The sequence below is a fragment of the Elgaria multicarinata genome, chromosome 10, assembly GCF_023053635.1.
Source record: "Elgaria multicarinata webbii isolate HBS135686 ecotype San Diego chromosome 10, rElgMul1.1.pri, whole genome shotgun sequence".
NCBI classification, from domain to species: Eukaryota; Metazoa; Chordata; class Lepidosauria; order Squamata; family Anguidae; genus Elgaria; species Elgaria multicarinata.
The window spans coordinates 3,783,350-3,802,500 of NC_086180.1; positions in this window are offsets into that span (position 1 = coordinate 3,783,350).

Here is a 19,151-nt window from a genome sequence, read left to right on the forward strand (position 1 = left end):
TCTGTTTCTTCCTGATGGGGCTCCTTCCTTCAGCAGTTTCCACCAATCCCTTTGCTGTACAGCATTCTAGAACAGCTCCCATGATGCTGCTCACAATTGGCTGGTCCCCATGCCTAATCAGTATTCCATATGTAGCATAAGCCCAGGAAAGTATTTATTTTAGACGCTATCTATCTATCTATCTAACTTTCCAGAAGATAGTCACATAGAGAGATAGATTTTGAGATCAGCAACACTATGGGGCAGAAAGGACAGTGAGAGGTCTGTGAACAAAGACTGAGTAACAACTGCACTCCTTTCATACCCCTCTTGCAGACCCATTCGGAGGAGAGGAGTCAAGCTAAATGTTGACTGAAAACTTCCTCTGATTTCAGTAGATCCTTCTCCCCACCACTGTGAAAGAGGGAGTGGATTTTCCCCTGGGATGGGGGGTTCAGGCAAAGTTTCATGAAATTTATGTGTGCATGTCTGCCTCTAGATGAGATGGGAGGGATTTAGTGAGCAGCAGCAGTGTGAAAGGTCTGTGAAGAAGGACAGAATTGCATCCAGAGAGGAGAGGACCCAGGATAAACACTGAGTTCAGTATTATCCCAGGAAGCTGATTGGTGGGAGATTTCAGGACAGATAAAAGAAAGTTCTTCTTCACACAATGCGTAGTTGGACTATGGAATTTGCTACCACAAGATGCAGTCAGCAGTCTGATTCAATTCTGACTCAAGTGAGGCCTGTCCCTCTTGTACAGACTTGGCTTGTCTCAAAATGTTCTAGTGCTTAATAAATGTAAACCCCTCATCTGTACAGCACCATCTCAACTGCACATTGAGACTCCTCAGCTTTGCCTGTCTAGCTGACCCTACACATGAAAGAGGTAGCATTTTAGAAGAAGCTTCCTTGATTATCCTGGATATCAAACTCCTACCTTATAATCTAAATTTGGCTTCTGGGACCTCACAACTACATTTCCCCATGTCAATGGTACCAACATGGACTCGGACTCTGACTCCACCTCAACATTAGCTACAAGCTATCTATATGATATGGGACGATCTCACAACCTTCACATCAGGAAGGTAATTTATCATGTGGTCTACCCTACTATCAGACACTGCTATTAAGTCCCCAAACGTCCCGTCCATCAACCTTTCTGAATGTCTCCATTTCTCCAGGTCAGCAACCCTGGCTTCAAAGGAATGAACTTGTTCCCTGAGAGCCAGGAGCTCATTCTACCAGGTACATACCCACAACTTCAGCTGGCGGATAGTCATCCACATGGCGATCAGTGCAATACGATAGATAAGAGCAGTGTATGAGAAGTGCATTTCAGTTCATTTTATATTGGGATTTACCAAGTTTGCATCTTCTGGACTCAGGGCCAGTGCTATCACTAGGCAAACGAGGCAGCCGCCTAGGGTGCAGACCTGAGAGGAGTGCAGGCAGTGTAGGGTGACCATATGTGGGGAAGTAAAGAAAACGGGGGCGCCTCTGCCCCGGCAGAGAAGTAGGTAGTCTTGCATGACTTCCCAGGCCAGCTCAGTACCGCACGATTCCAGAGAGCGCGAAAAGGCCCTGGCTGGCAGCTAGCTGGCTAAACCGCACGAAGAGCAGCAGAAGCAGCAGCAGCAGCAGCAGCAGCAGCCTGGGTGTGAGGTCCATGACGCACAGCAGGCAGCTGCCGCAGGACCAGGCCAGCAGCAGCAGCAGCACCAGAAAGTTTCAGGGCCAGATGGCAGCACGGCTATCCTCCGCCCGCGTGGCGGACAAACAAGTGCAGCTTGGTTTTCACTGCCTGGGTGGCTGGGGCCTTGCTGGCATTTGTTTGCTGCTTTAGAGAAATGGGGAGCAAAGTGTTTTGGACAACGTCCAAATCATGAACCGGATTTGGGGTTTCGCTTCCCAGACTTTGTCAGGGCTGGAAACTTTACCTACAGAGGGTTAAGCCCTGGAAGAAGAAGAAGAAGAAATGGACATTTGCACAGTCTCTGGATCCTCGATTCTCAACAGGTGTTAGACATTATTACTGGACTGTAAAATGTCATGGCCTCATGTCTCAACTGTGAATTGAATAATTGGCTGATGTAACAGAGTGCAATATACCTTGTATGAAAATGTATATAAAGTTGTACAGATTTAATGGTGGTGTGGGTGGATGCTGGATGGTGATGTTTTATATGCTGGAAGATTATGTACAGAAGACGTTATGCCTCAGTTAAACTTTACTGACAAAAGTTATACGTGTCATGAGTATTATTTCTTCTCTGAGGGACAAGAGCTCAATATCCATCCAGAGGAATCAATCGCTGAACCTGCTGTGTTATTGCTTAAATCTCCACTAAAGTCATTTCCTGACAGACTTCTCCGCTCATGGCTTGTGTGATAGTTGCCCTGTTCAAGTTCTCTCTTCCTTTAGCCTTGTGGGCATTGATACAGGCAGGCAGCCAGCCGTCTCGCTCATCGTTAGAATGCCATTGTTTTCATTGGGTTTGATCCAATGAAAACATGTGGTGGTGGTGGCAGAGCCAGGTAAGCCCCCCTCCCCACCCCCAGGCCTGAGGCCTGACCCTCAGTTGAATGTATTTATTGATTTATTTATTACATTTCTATTAGGGGTGTGCACGGACCCCCCAATCCGCTTCGTGGCCTGATCCGGAAAATCCGGATCGGGCCCGATCCTCTTCGCGCCGCTCCGCCCGTCTCCCGCTCCGCTCCGCGGAGCGAGATCCAGCTTCGCCGCCGTCACTATATGGATGGCGGCGGCAGCGGCACAAGATAAACCACCCACCCACCCCGCCCCCTTACCTTCCTCCGTCGTGGGCTTCAATTGAGGGCCCGGTTGAAGCCGGAAGAGGCGGCTTCAACCGGGGCCTCAATTGAAGCCTGTGACGGAGGAAGGTAAGTGTCCCTCCTCCCTGCTCCCTTACCTGGTGCTTCTACCGCCGCCACCGCATGGATGGCGGCACCGGCAGTGCCAGATTAGTCCTCCTCCCCCCCCCACTTACCTGCAGGCGAAGCTCCGGATTGAGGCGATCCTCTTCGCCTAGATCCGCAGCCCCCCTGACTCTCTTCGCCTCCACCTTTTCCAGAGGCGAATTAGGCCGCCTCGCTCCTGCTTCTCTGAACCAAAGAGAAGTGGAGCACATCACTAATTTCTATACCACCCAATAACCAGGGCTCTCTGGGCGGTTCACAAAAATTAAAACCATTCAAAGTATAAAACAACAGTATAAGCCAGCGCTGGATCACAACGGAAGCCCCCCTGCCCCCTGCCCCTTTACCTAGCTCCGCCACCGTCACTGCACAGACTGTGGCGCCAGTGCCAGGTAAGTCCCCCCCTACTTACCTGCCTCCGTTGCTTCCAAAATTGTGTAAACTTCCCTTTCTCTGTCCTGAATCTCCCACTAATCAGCTTCATGAGATGACCATGATGTATTTTTCCAGCCCAGTGCTCTTCAACATTTTTATTAATGATTTGAATGAGGAGATTCAGGGAAAACTTATCAAATTTGCAGATGACACAAAATTAGGTTGGATAGCTAATACCCAGGAAGACAGAAAAAAAACTTCAAAGTGATCTTGATAGGCTGGAGCATTGGGGATGAAAACAGAATGAAATTTAATAGAGATAAATGCCAAGTTCTACACCTAGGGAAAAGAAACCAAATGCACAGTTACATGATGGGGGATACTTGGCTCAGCAATACTACAAGTGAGAAGGATCTTGGAATTGTTGTAGATCACAAGCTGAATTTGAGCCAACAGTGTGATGTGGCTAGAAAAAAAAACAAATTCTATATAGTTTCTAATTTGTGTGAGGTACTGGTTCCCCTCTATTTGGCACTGCTTAGACTTCATCTTGAGTATTGTGTCCAGTTCTGGGTACCTCACTTGAAGAAGGACGCAGACAAGCAAGAGCGTGTTCAGAGGAGGGCAACCAGGATGATCAGTAGGGGTGTGCACGGACCCCCCGCTCCGCTTCACTTGCAGATCCGCCATTTTTCGGAGCGGGTCGCTCCGCCCCGCCCCCGCTCCGCCCACTTCCGCTCCGCTCCGCCCGGAGCTCCGGATCGGATCCGGAGCTCCGTTTTTGCCCCCCCATAGGCTTGCATTGAAAGCTAAAAAAGTAAACAACTTTTTTTCCGTTGAAGTTAGAAACCTCACGTTTGGCACCATGACACCTCATGGGCGTATACACACACACGCCAAGTTTCAAGGCAATCCCATCATCCCCTGATTTTTGGCGAATTTTTGAAAATCGGGCACCCCATTCACACCCCTTGGGATAGCTCCGTCAATTTGCATGTTACAAACCTCAAACTCGGCACCAGGGCAGCTTATCCATGTGTCCACATGCACGCCAAGTTGCAAGCAAATCCCATCATCCCCTGATTTTTGGCGCGGCTCTACCCTCTAACGCACCTCCCATAACCCTAATTCACACCCCTTTAGATAGCTCCGTCAATTTGCACGTTAGAAACCTCAAACTCAGCACCATGATAGCTTATCCACGTGTCCACATGCACGCCAAGTTTCAAGGCAATCCCATCATCCCCTGATTTTTGGGGAATTTATGAAAATCGGGCACCCCATTCACACCCCTTGGGATAGCTCCGTCAATTTGCATGTTAGAAACCTCAAACTCGGCACCAGGAGAGCTTATCCATGTGTCCACATGCACGCCAAGTTGCAAGCAAATCCCATCATCCCCTGATTTTTGGCATGGCTTAACTCACCCCAAATTGTCCCATTCTACAACTACGTCAATTTGCACGTTAGAAACCTCAAACTCAGCACCATGATAGCTTATCCACGTGTCCACATGCACGCCAAGTTTCAAGGCAATCCCATCATCCCCTGATTTTTGGGGAATTTATGAAAATCGGGCACCCCATTCACACCCCTTGGGATAGCTCCGTCAATTTGCATGTTAGAAACCTCAAACTCGGCACCAGGAGAGCTTATCCATGTGTCCACATGCACGCCAAGTTGCAAGCAAATCCCATCATCCCCTGATTTTTGGCGCGGCTTAAACTTTTTAACTCACCCCAAATCAAGTCCCATTCTACAACTACGTCAATTTGCACGTTAGAAACCTATCCTTTGGTCCCATGACAGCTTACCCATGTGTCCCCATGGACACCAAGTTTCAAGGCAATCCCATCATCCCCTGATGTTAGGGGAACTTTTGAAATTTGAACACTCCAGTATGTCAGGGATTTAAAGTTGCAATTGCAGACAGCTCAATGGGGCCAGTTCCAAGGCAATCCCAACATGCCACGAGATAACCCTAAATCTTCTGGCACATTTGAAAAAGGGATTATTGAATTTGATAAAGTCTAAGTGAGCGCAGGAAGGACTTCTCCCCTTAGTCAAAGCAAGACACATACACCATCGCTGCAAGGCGGGAAGGGGAGAATTATTATTATTATTATTATTATTTATTTATATAGCACCATCAATGGAAAGCAGGCAGGCAGCATGCATTGTAGTGCCGCAAGGATGGCTTGAGCACTAACGCATAGCAAACCAACCCATAAGTGGGCGCAAAGTGAGGCAAAGATGGCTGGTTGTTTCTTTCTAAGCCAGCAGTTACGCCTTGAGGGGCACAGAGGAGGACGATTGGGAGCAAACCAGGCACCAGGCGGGCAGAGAGGCAGGCAGAGTAGGCGAGGAGTCAGTCCTGGCAGATGCCCCACCACAGCAGCACCCCGGGGGAGGCGGGCAGGCAGGCAGGCAGGCTGCGGGCATTTCTGGGGGCACAAGGAAGTGATGGCTGGTTTCTAAGCCAGCATTGCAGTTAGTCACGCATTGCAAACGCAAACCATCCCAGCGAGTCGGTCACCGAGGAGGACAGGCTAGCAGAGGGGCAGGCAGAGTGACATGTCATAGATCTAGTATTGGGGAGGAGTCAGTCCCGGCAGATGCCCCAACACAGTAGCACCCTGGGTGGGCATTGGAAAACGCCATCTTGTGGGTCAATACTTCCCCCACCCCATGTCCTGCAGGGTTGCCTGCCTAACCCTTGTGGGGATGGGAGATGGAGAGCTTAGAGTGGCAGTGCCAGCAGCAGCCTTCGGCTTTCCCCTGGAACCAGTCGCCTTGCCCGCCTCTTTCCCCAGCAAGATCGCCTGGTGCTGCCTATGAAGATGCATCTTCATGCTGCTGGTTCCATAATGCCCTGTCGATGAACCCCTGCTTAGGCTGAGTTTGCAGTGGCGACAGACAGCAAAGCGGGGATCCGCTCCCAACTCAAAGTGGTCCCACACGATGCTTGTCTTTCGTTTCTGTGGTGACACCACCAATTGCCCGCCTGAGCTCTCTGGTGTTGCCACAGAAACAGGGGTGTGGGATGAGACTGGGGAGAGAGCCTCGGCCTGCTGCTGCTCCTCCTCAGCCCCCACATCCTGGAGGCCCACCGCCTCCTCCTCCTCCCCCCCCTCCACTGTGCTGAGGACCTCGTCTAGGTCCATCAGCGGGCTCGTGGGCTGAAAGGAGAATGAAGGAGTTGGGGATACTCCTCCTCCTCTAATGGCACTGCTGCCACGTGCCTCTTGCAAACGGGCACTTTTCCCATTCCCACCCTCAAAAAGAGAACGCCGGGCACAAGTTGCAGAAGAGAGTGGCTCTGCCTGCTGCTTGTCCTGCTTCTGTTTTGGAGCAGTCAGCCAAGGAGTTGCCCGTTTGAGTTTCACAGGAGGAGAGGAAGCCCTGCTGGCAGACTGAGCCTTGCTGCTTTCAGCACGCCTGCTTTCTCTTTTCATGATGACTAACAAAATATTAATACTACTAATACTATGTATAAGGTACTACTAAGAATATGTATAAGAAGAATATAATATGTTTAAATGTAGGGAAATGGGACAAGAACAATAAAATATACTACTACTAATATGTATGAGAATATACTACTAAGAATATCTACAAGAATATAATAATATGTTTTAGAATATTACTAATAAATGTAGGGAAATGGGACAAGAAATGGGACAACCACTACTATAAGAAGAACAAAATATGAATACTACTACTAATATGTATGAGAATGTATACTAATAGACTACTAAGACTATGTCAAAGAATATAATAATAATATGTTTAAGAATAGGGAAATGGTGTGCGTATGCTTTCCCCAAAATGCTCAATCTGTGGCTGCCTGTTGAACTTGACAAAAGCAGCCCACTCCGTCGAAGTTACACAGAGAAGAAAAAGAGAATCCAATTTTTTTGGTATATTTGGTATATAGAAGATAGAAGGAAACACAATCAGGATTTAAGAGAGGGGAGGGGGAAAAAGAACCAACCACTACTATAAGAAGAACAAAATATGAATACTAATATAATATGTATGAGAATATATACTAATGGACTATGTGAAAGAATATAATAAAATATGTTTAAGAATATAAATGTAGGGAAATGGGACAAAAAGTGTGTGTATGCTTTCAAAAGAAAGCTTTCACAAAAGCAGAACAGTCAGGCTTTAATACAGGGAAGGGGGGGGCAACCAACCCAACCACACACTCCAAAATTCAAAAATAAAGTTTATATTAAATCAAAGTAAGGGGAAAACACAGGGCAAACTAAGCTACAAGTCAGAAAGAAGCAAACAAACACACACACGCGCCAAACTAAACCTATATTAAATTAATCTATCTCCAAAGCAGGAGCACTAGCTAAGTAAGTGTTCCCTCCACGAACGCCAACCCACAAAGAGACACAAAACAGAAAGTTCTCAGGGTGGGTCTGCCTTAGTCCCCCCTCCAACGCTGGGATTGGAGGAGGATGCTTTCTGAGGAGATGAATTCTCATCAGGATTGGGAGTTGAATGTGCCTGTCATCGCTTCCAAAAAAATAATAATAATAAAAAAAAAAAACCCAAACCCCGATTTTTAAAAAAATATTGCACGTGAACCACAGCACGCAGAAAGTTGAGAGTGGTCTCAAAATGACCCCCATCCACGACTCTCTGTGCACAAGAATTTTCAGAACGATAGCTTAAACCCCCCCCCAGTTATCCCCGATTCTTTCCCTCAATGCAATCCTATGGGCGAAAAGCCGAAACGCTGTTTGAGCCCTGCGGTTGACCCGATTTTTAAAAAAATATTGCACGTGAACCACAGCACGCAGAAAGTTGAGAGTGGTCTCAAAATGACCCCCATCCACGACTCTCTGTGCACAAGAATTTTCAGAACGATAGCTTAAACCCCCCCCCAGTTATCCCCGATTCTTTCCCTCAATGCAATCCTATGGGCGAAAAGCCGAAACGCTGTTTGAGCCCTGCGGTTGACCCGATTTTTAAAAAAATATTGCACGTGAACCACAGCACGCAGAGAGGTGAGAGTGGTCTCAAAATGACCCCCATCCACGACTCTCTGTGCACAAGAATTTCCAGAACGATAGCTTCAAAAACAACGTAGTTATGCGCGATTATTTGCCGCAATGCAATCCTATGGCGAAATGTTTTCAAGATGGCGACCGGAGCGCTCCGACTGAACTCGGAGCTCCGAAAAATGGTCGCTTCTCTTCGCCTTGCTTCTAGGGGGTCCGCGGTCCGCTCCTACTCCGCCTCTGGGTAAGGCGGAGCAGGCCAATCCGCTACTGCTTCTACGCTCCTAATCGGAGCGGAGCACATCCCTAATGATCAGGGGTCTGGAAACAAAGCCCTATGAAGAGAGACTGAAAGAACTGGGCATGTTTAGCCTGGAGAAGAGAAGATGGAGGGGAGACATGAGAGCACTCTTCAACTACTTGAAAGGTTGTCACACAGAGGAGGGCCAGGATCTCTTCTTGATCATCCCGGAGTACAGGACACGGAATAATGGGCTCAAGTTACAGGAAGCCAGATTCCAGCTGGACATCAGGAAAAACGTCCTGACTGTTAGAGCAGTACGACAATGGAATCAGCTACCTAGGGAGGTTGTGGGCTCTCCGACACTAGAAGCATTCAAGAGGCAGCTGGACAACCGTCCATCAGGGATGCTTTAGGGTGGATTCCTGCATTGAGCAGGTGATTGGACTCGATGGCCTTATAGGCCCCTTTCAACTCTACTATTCTATGATACTATGATTCATATAAATCATTTTTTATATTTTCCATGTATCTGTATACTCCCCCCCCCCGTTTTGAGGTTATTTCCCCCCTTATCCGTCTTTGATCTCCCCCTCCCCATAGATTCCAATTTAAATCCCTGCAATGACTTTCCCTGATTTTGAAATGTGTTTATTTTTGCCAAGATCTTCTGTAAAAAAATTAATTGATTCGTATTTGGGCTATATACTGATTTCAATGTAATTGTTTCTTGATTATTGTATATCACCTCTATAAATATATACATATATATTTAGGTATATAGTATGACAGTGGAACCAATTACCTGGGGAGGTCGTGGGCTCTCCCACACTACAGGCCTTCAAGAGGCAGCTGGTATGCTTTAGGGTGGATTCCTGCATTGAGCGGGGGTTAGACTTGATGGCCTTAGAGGACCCGTTCCAACTGTACTACTCTTTGATTCTACTGGCTTAAAGCACTGCTGTTTTGTCTGGATTAAAAATCAGCTAGTTATCTTATTCACATCTAATCTAATATTACATCCATTCAGACACCCATTTCAAACTTTCACTGGTCCTTCAGATAAAAAGAAGAGAAGAGCTGGGTATTGTCCACATATTGATGATGTCCAACCACAACTTCCTGGATAATCTCTACCAGCTGTTTTGTGTAGCTGTTAAATTAGGGTGACCTTATGGAAAGGAGGACCGGGCTCCTGTATGTTTAACAGTTGTATAGAAAAGGGAATTTCAGCCGGTATCATTTGCGTGCATGCAGCACCTGGTGAAATTCCCCCTGGAGATCCAGATTTGGTCTCTGGGACTGAAGTTCTGCGCCCTTCTCATTTTGTATGGTGCTGGCGCCTGGGAAGAATAACGGCATAGTTTGTAAGTCAGTAGGGTGTACTTCAGGACATGGAATTTTCACATGGGCAGAAGAAAGACCCCTTGCTAACAAATTATCGGAACCAGGGCTGAACCCCGAACTGGATGGGTGTGACTTCCAGGCCTGTGCTCAGTCAGCACAGTAGGCAAGAGAAGCAAATGTTGCAACTTCAGGATATTCTTAACCACAAAACCCACATGTTTCTTGCTCTCAGTTTCAGAAAGCCAACATGAGGAATACCTCAGCAGCATGGCTGTAATATAAAAGCAATATTTCTGGTTGTAGAGGGAGCAGCTGAAGCAGGTCCTCAGATTGCCAAAAGGTTTATTTCTACGAAGCCCGATGCGTTTCGGACACAGGAAACTGTTTTGCACCCTGAGGACCTGCTTCTCTCTTCTTTGGATAAGAAATGTATATCACATTTTCCCAAACCAAATAGAAGTTGCTCGACGTGGCTTACAAAATATAACAAGCATAATAACAATAACCAACCAAATATGACATTAGCAAAAAGATCTGCTATTGCCAAAGCCAGACCTTGAGAATATCGATTTGAGTTCCTATCATTGTTATGACTCTTCCGTCTTACCCTCCCACTTACCACTTGCAGTTTACAGCTAAGCTAAAACATAAACTAGAACATACGAAACAGTATTGTTAACTCTCCTTTTTACTTCCTCCTGCACGTTAGTTGAATATAGAAGCTAAAGCATTGCTCTAAACAAGTAATGGATTGCATTCAGTTAAGGAAAGAAACTAGGGTGAAAGGAACAATCAAGGCCATGAAAATAATTCTAAGTTTCATTTTCAAAAATAATTCTAAGTTCAGAAAAGTCCAGTCTCAGACTAATTCTAAGTCCTAAAGTCTATGAGTCTAAGGCCACAGCTAGACCTAAGGTTTATCCTGGGATCATCCAGGGTTCGCCCCTGCCTGAGCACTGGATCTCCTGTGTGTCACCTAGATGAACAGGTGACACCTAGATGATCCAGGGATAAACCTTAGGTCTAGCTATGGCCTTTGGAGGCCTATAGTTGCCCAAATCCCTGGGTCTGGTGGCAGGAAGAGTGAAGTGAGGCCGCAGGCCACATGAGGTCTTACCAGGGGTGTGCACGGACCCCCCGCTCCGCTTCACTTCCAGATCCGCGATTTTTGGATCAGGCCGCTTCACCCCGCCCCCGCTCCGCCCATTTCTGCTCCGCTCCGCTCGGAGCTCCGGATCCGGATCGGAGCTCCGTTTTTTCCCCCCATAAGGTTGCATTGAAAGCTAAAAAAGTAAACAACTTTTTTTCTGTTCAAGTTAGAAACCTCATGTTTGGCACCATGACACCTCATGGATGTATACATAAGCACGCCAAGTTTCAAGGCAATCCCATCATCCCCTGATTTTTGGGGAATTTTTGAAAATCGGGCACCCCTTGGGATAGCTCCGTCAATTTGCATGTTAGAAACCTCAAACTCACCACCATGACAGCTTATCCATGTGTCCACATGGACGCCCAGACTCAAGGCAGTCCCATCATCCCCTGATTTTTGGCGCGGCTCTAACCTCTAATGCACCACCCATAACCCTAATTCACACCCCTTTCAATAGCTCCGTAAATTTGCACGTTAAAAACCTCAAACTCGGCACCATGATAGCTTATCCATGTATCCACATGGATGCCAAGTTTCAAGGCAATCCCATCATCCCCTGATTTTTGGGGAATTTTTGAAAATCGGGCACCCCATTCAGACCCCTTGGGATAGCTCCGTCAATTTGCATGTTAGAAACCTCAAACTCACCACCATGACAGCTTATCCATGTGTCCACATGGATGCCCAGACTCAAGGCAATCCCATCATCCCCTGATTTTTGGCGTGGCTTAAACTTTTTAACTCACCCCAAATCAAGTTCCATTCTACAACTAGCATGCCAGAAACCTATCCTTTGGTCTCATGACAGCTTACCCATGTGTCCACATGGATGCCAAGTTTCAAGGCAATCCCATCATCCCCTGATGTTAGGGGAAGTTTTGAAAATCGGACACACCAGTATGTCAGGGATTTAAAGTTGCAATGCAGACAGCTCAATGGGGCCAGTTCAAAGGAAATCCCAACATGCCATAAGATAACCCTAAATCTTCTTCCACATTTGAAAAATGGATTTTTGAACTTGATAAAGTCTAAGTGAGCGCAGCAAGGACTTCTCCCCTGAGTCAAAGCAAGACACATACACCATCCCTGCAAGGCGGGAAGGGGAGAAGGGAGGGAAAGCAGGCAGGCAGCATGCATTGTAGTGCCGCAAGGATGGCTTGAGCACTAACGCATAGCAAACCAACCCGTAAGCGGGCGCAAGGAGCAAGTGAGGCAAAGATGGCTGGTTGTTTCTTTCTAAGCCAGCAGTTACGCCTTGAGGGGCACAGAGGAGGACGACTGGGAGCAAGCGTGTCGGAGGGTGCTGGGCACGAACCGCAAAGCCCATCTCCCAGGCACCAGGCGGGCAGAGAGGCAGGCAGAGCAGGCGAGGAGTCAGTCCTGGCAGATGCCCCACCACAGCAGCACCCCGGGGGAGGCGGGCAGGCGGGCAGGCAGGCAGGCAGGCAGGCAGGCAGCGGGCATTTCTGGGGGCACAAGGAAGTGAGGCAAGGATGGCTGGTTTTTTGTTTTTGTTTTGTTTTTAATAGATTTTTATTGCTTTTCTACATAATTAAACATACACCATTACAATAAAGAAACAACAACCACAACATACTACATACGTGTTAAGTTGAATACATATATATTGATTAGATATTAGCTATAACATAACATATCGTAACATAATCATAATCGTTCTTAACATATAAGTGCACCCCCCACCTCAGGATCTATTCCTGCTTCCAAAATCTCATACTGTCTTCTGCTGGCGGTTTCCCACTTCCCTTAGAAAACACAAATATTAGGAACTGTTTCCAAATTCCTTCAAACTCGTTTATTTTAGTTATACCTTTCCTCCACTTAATATTACAAGTCAATTTATCATTAATAGCTATATCCCATACTTCTTTGTACCATTCTCTTTTATTCTCACTGACATACTTCTCAACACTCTTTGTTTCCAAAGTCCCTCCCAGCTCTGTCGTCCTATTTGTACCTTCAAATCTGTCTCCCATACCATTTTCCCTACACTATCCGTTAGCCTTTCCTCTAGCAATATTTTATATATTTCACTCATTAACCCTTTTAATGCCAAACTTCCTCCCTTACCTTTTTCCCTTTTAACTATTAATTCCTCAAACTTCGTCATTTCTCTACAAACTCTGTTTTCTCTAATCCACTTTTTATTCCACTGTTCTAATTGCCTATACTCGAACCAAGTTAATTTTTTCTCCTTTAAAAGCTCTTTTTCCAATTTTGCTAAAACCTCTTTTTTTAACCTCGTTAAATTCTCCTTTTCTAAATTATCTAATTTTTTTGTAATTTTAATTCCCAAATATCTAATCTGTTCCTCTCATTTCTATTCCCTTTCGTTCCCATTCCTTTTCTTCCTTCTTAGTATAATTAAACAAAATCATCTCTGATTTGGACCAATTTATTCTTAATCCAGTAGCCTCTTCAAATTCTCTCAATTGTTGTTTAATTCTAACTATTTTTCTTATTGGATTCTTAATAGTCAATAGGGTATCGTCTGCAAACATATTCAATTTTATTTTTCTTACATCACCAATTCCTTCTATCTCTCCATCATCTCTTATTGCGTTCGCCAATACTTCCATAACCATTACAAACAGGACCGGCGAGAGCGGACATCCTTGTCTTGTACCTTTGGCTAGTCATATCTTATCGGTGAGTCCGTCGTTTACCACCACTACAGCTGTATTTTGGGAATATAACTGTTCTATTAGGATTTTAAATTTATTTCCAAATCCCATTTTATCTAGAATAATCTTTAATGCCTGCCAGCTCACACAATCAAAAGCCTTAAAAATATCCAGTGCCAAAATTCCTGCCTTAATCTTAGATTTTTTTATCTCATGTATTGCATTTAAAACTCTTCCCACTAAATTGTGCATCTGTCTACCCGCCACAAATCCACATTTGTCTTCTCCTATATATTCAGATATAAATTTATTTAACCGTTTCGCCAAAATAGATGAAAATTTTTTAGCATCTTGATTTATTAATGAGATAGGTCTATATGAGTCAGGGATAGACAAGTCTTTATCTGGTTTTGGAATTAATATTATCAATGAATGTTCCCATGATTCTGGTATCTTCTCTCCTTGTAATATAGCATTATAAAGTTTCAGTAATTTCGGAACTAAAAACCCTTTAAAGACCTTATAATATTCTGATCCTAAACCATCTGCTCCCGGTGATTTACCCACTTTCAGATTATCGATTACATCTTCAATTTCTCTTTGAGTTATTACCTTCTCCATTAGCTCTTTATGTTCTATTTTTATTCCCTTCTTTATATACCTTCCTATATAATCCTCCACCCTCTTTTTTTGAATATCTTTACCCTTACATAATTCCTGATAAAATTTTTGAATTTTTTTTATTTTATCCTTCATTGAATGACAATAATTCCCTTGATTATCCTTCAATGCTCCTATCCCATTTCTCGCTTTTTCCTTTTGTGTGAGTCTGGCAAGCAATCTAGAATTTCTATTGCTATTTTCAAAATACTCCCTTTTCATATATATTAAATTTTTCTGAACTTCCTCTAAATTTAAATTTTCTAATTGTTTTTTCTTAGCTTGTATTGCTATTAATTTATATTTATTTTTACCCTGCCAATATTCTTCCTCCAAACTCCTAATCTCTATCTCTAATTTCTCCTGCTCTGCATACTGTTGTCTTCTTAAGTTACAGGTTTCTCTAATACAAATTCCTCTTGCTACAGCCTTCATGGTGTCCCAAACCACTGACCCTGCTGTTCCTCCCTTTTCATTAATTTCCCAGGACTCTGACAATTCCCTCTGAATTTTTTCTACCACTTTATTATATTTCAATATCTTTGTGTTCATTTTCCACCTATACGCTTCTTTGTAATTCTTCTTGACTGTAAATTCTAAACTTAACAATGCATGATCTGTTACCTTTATTACCCCCATTTCCATTTTACAAATCTTAGTTGCAAACTCTTTTGAGACAAATATATGATCTATCCTGGAGTATGTATGATGAACTGGGGAGTAATATGAGAACCCAGGTTTAGCCCCATTAAGATAACGCCAACAATCCACATAGTCATTTTCTTTTACTAATTTATTCATTATAGTAATATTATTTCTCTTTTCAACGTTAGTGGGGTTTGACCTGTCCCATCTATTATCCATAACCATATTAAAATCCCCAGCTAAGATAACATCCCCCTCCTTGAATTCTTCTATTTCTTTAAATAATTTTATAAAAAAGTCTCATTTGGGGCATAAACATTGACTAATGTATATACTTTACCTTCAATTTGACCTTTTATCATAAGAAGTCTACCATTGTCATCTTTTTTATAGTTTCTAATATAAATCCGCTTTTTTTTAAATCAAAGTAGCCACTCCATTTTTTTTGAAGTCCCCAATGACTTTTCATAATAAACTGACCACTTTGTTGTTATCTGATTTACATTATCGAAGCCCTGATGTGTTTCTTGTAACATAATTATGTCAGATCCTTCTTTATTTAGCATTTGTTCTATTCTCCTCCTTTTCACGACTGCCCCCAAACCTTTAACATTGAGTGTTGATACTTTTATTTTCTTATCCATAATCACCCTTTTGATATCTCTTCCGATCCCTTGTGCTCTGTAACTCAAATTCACATACATAAAAACACAAACACCATAAAAAAACTCAAATCCCTTACACCAACCTGCTCCACCCCCCCTTCCCCCCTCCCCACCCCCCACCTCTTCCCCCCCATATCCCTGCAAGTCTATCACTCCGGCCATCTACTTAGGGGGGAGGGGGGAGGCAGTGCTTCGCCTGGCCGGCAATGTCTCTATACTTTAACAATTCCATCAACAATTATCTCATAATGCAATTATCAATTCTATTATATCCCAGATGCCCCAGCCTCACTTCCCCCCCACCTTTTTCAGCCAAAGTTGCATCATCATATAGACCCAAGCTCTTCAGCAACTCTTTACCCTGATCCAAAGAGGTTACTCTGTGCTCCCCTCCACCATATGTAAATCTTAAAAATACAGGGTAACCCCACACATATTTTATTGCCTTTTTCACTAATATTTCCGTTATCTGCTTAACACTGCATCTCCAATTAAGTGTGTGCTGAGAAAGATCATTGTAAATTTGCACTGGTTTACCCTTATATTGTAGCAGGGCCATGGATCTCAATTTCTTCATAACTTGCTCTTTCTTATAATAGTTACCAAATTTCACCAAAATATCTCTAGTGGCTCCTTTATAATTTTGCTCCCCCCCACTCTATGGATTTTGTCCAAATCGCAGTCCTCTATCTCCAAATCAGTCATCATGTCTTTAAACCATTGCAGGATTATATCTCTTAAATTTTCTCCTGGTACTTGAATAAGATGTTTGACGCATAGTGATGAATGATAATTCTGATCTTCTAATTGAATTAGCCTTAATTCATGATCCTGGAATTGCGCATTAAAAGTATTTTCAAAAAGGTCCTGTCTTCTCTGCAGCAAGTTTGCTCCTGCCTCCAATTCTTTTATACTTTTAACGTTCTGGGCAATCTTATCAGCCAGCACTGCCATGCGCTTATCTGATCTGTCTGCCTGTTGAACAATTTTCTTAAAGATGCTTTCATTATTTACTAATATGAAGCTTTTGATTTCAGCCATGGTGGCTGGCTCCTTGCCAACTGGTGCCTTTCCACCTTCCGCCATTTTAAGATCTGCCGCAGCTATCTCTGTCTTTCCCTGCACTTCTTCTGAAGCCAAGTTCTCCAGGCGTGGGAGATTGTGATTACTGGGTTTTTTCCTTGACCAAAAAACTTTTGCACATTCGGTTTTAATTTTTTTCTTTGTATTTGACATAGGGCATAAATCTCTTAGTGTCCCGGGTCTCCTCCTTGCCTGGGCTATTTTTAGCTCTTTATAGTCAACACAGTCAATCAGTCCTGCCCAGGGTGCTTTTATCTCTTTATAATTCCGGTGATTAACAACTTATTTTTTTTCCAATAAGGAGTGAGCTTCACCATAAATCAGTCAATATTCGCTGTAAAATCTCATTACAATAACAAGCAGCTTACACAGTCCCAACACACAGACAGATTACTTTCGATTTCACTGTCCCACCGCCAAGACTGCCAATTTCCTCATTCCTTATCTTATTTTTGTTTTCGCAAATATCAACAACACCAACAATTAGCATTCATAGTCCTTTTCCAACATATTCATTTAAGATTTATGCCCTTTTAAAGAGAGATAATTGACTTTCCCAGCGTGGCCGGTCAGAACCTCACGAAACTCTTACCGGTTCCATGGCTGCCAAGCTCCGCCCCCAGGATGGCTGGTTTTTAAGTCAGCACTGCAGTTAGTCACGCATTGCAAACGCAAACCATCCCAGAGAGTTGGTAACCGAGGAGGAGGACAGGCTAGCAGAGGGGCAGGCAGAGAGACATGTCATAGATCTAGTATTGGGGAGGAGTCAGTCCTGGCAGATGTCCCACCTCAGTAGCACCCTGGGTGGGCGTTGGAAAATGCCATCTTGTGGGTCCATACTTCCCCCACCCCATGTCCTGCAGGGTTGCCTGCCTAACCCTCATGGGGATGGGAGATGGAGAGCTTAGAGTGGCAGTGCCAGCAGCAGCCTTCGGCTTTCCCCTGGAAACAGTTGCCTTGCCCGCCTCTTTCCCCAGCAAGACCGACTGGTGCTGCCTCTGAAGATGCATCTTCATGCTGCTGGTTCCATAATGCCCTGTAGATGAACCCCTGCTTAGGGTGAGTTTGCAGTGGCGACAGACAGCAAAGCGAGGATCCGCTCCCAACTCAAAGTGGTCCCACACTATACTTGTCTTTTGCTTCCGTGGTGACACCAATTGCCCGCCTGAGCTCTCTGGTGTTGCCACAGAAACAGGGGTTGCAGCAGAAGACATGTGGGATGAGACTGGGGATAGAGCCTTGGCCTGCTGCTGCTCCTCCTCAGCCCCCACATCCTGGAGGACCACTGCCTCCTCCTCCTCCTGCCCCTCCACTGTGCTGAGGAGGACCTCATCTAGGAGGTCTGGAGACAGGTCTAGCAGCGGGCTCGTGGGCTCAAACGATAATGAAGGAGTTGGGGATACTCCTCCTCTAATGGCACTGCTGCCACGTGCCTCTTGCAAAGGGGCACTTTTCCCATTCCCACCCTCAAAAAGAGAACGCCGGGCACAAGTTGCAGAAGAGAGTGGCTCTGCCTGCTGCTTCTCCTGCTTCTGTTGCGGAGCAGCCAGCCAAGGAGTTGACCGTTTGATTTTAACAGCAGGAGAGGCAGCCTGCTGCTTACTGCTGGTGCCAGCCTGAGCCTTGCTGCTTTCAGCACGCCCCGCCACAGACATGTGCCTCCTCCCTCTTCTCATGATGATATTATACTAATACTACTAATGATATCTATAAGAATATACTAATACTACTAATAATATGTATAAGAATATAATATTAATATTAATAATAATATGTATAAGAATATACGATATGTAGGGAAATGGGACAAGAAGTGTGTGTGCTTTGCCCAAACAGGATTTGAAATGCTCAATCTGTGGCTGTTGCACTTCACAAACAGTGCACACAGCACACTCACACAATAACACATTCACACACACAATCCAAGTAATAGAGAGAAGAAATAGAGAAATAATTTTTTGGGGTATTTTTTTGTATATAGAAGGAAGAAGGAAGATGAAACACAGCCAGGCTTTAAGAGAGGGGAGAGGGGGACAAACAAACAAACAAACAAACACACACTCCAAAATTTAAAAATAAAATTTATATTAAATCTAAGTAAGGGAAAAACACAGAGCAAACTAAGCAAAAAGTCAGAAGGAAGCAAACAAACACATACACACACGCCAAGCTAAATCCTAAATCTATCTCCAAACACAGCAGCAGCACCTAACTAAAGTAGCTCCTCTCTCCACGAACGCCAAAACCCAGAAGACGCTAAGAGCTCAAAGCTCTGAGGGTGCCTCTGCCTTAGTCCCCCCCTCGAACGCTGGGATTGGAGGATGCTTCATGAGGTGATCAATTCTCATCAGGATTGGGAGTTGAATGTGCCTGTCATCGCTTCAAAAAAAA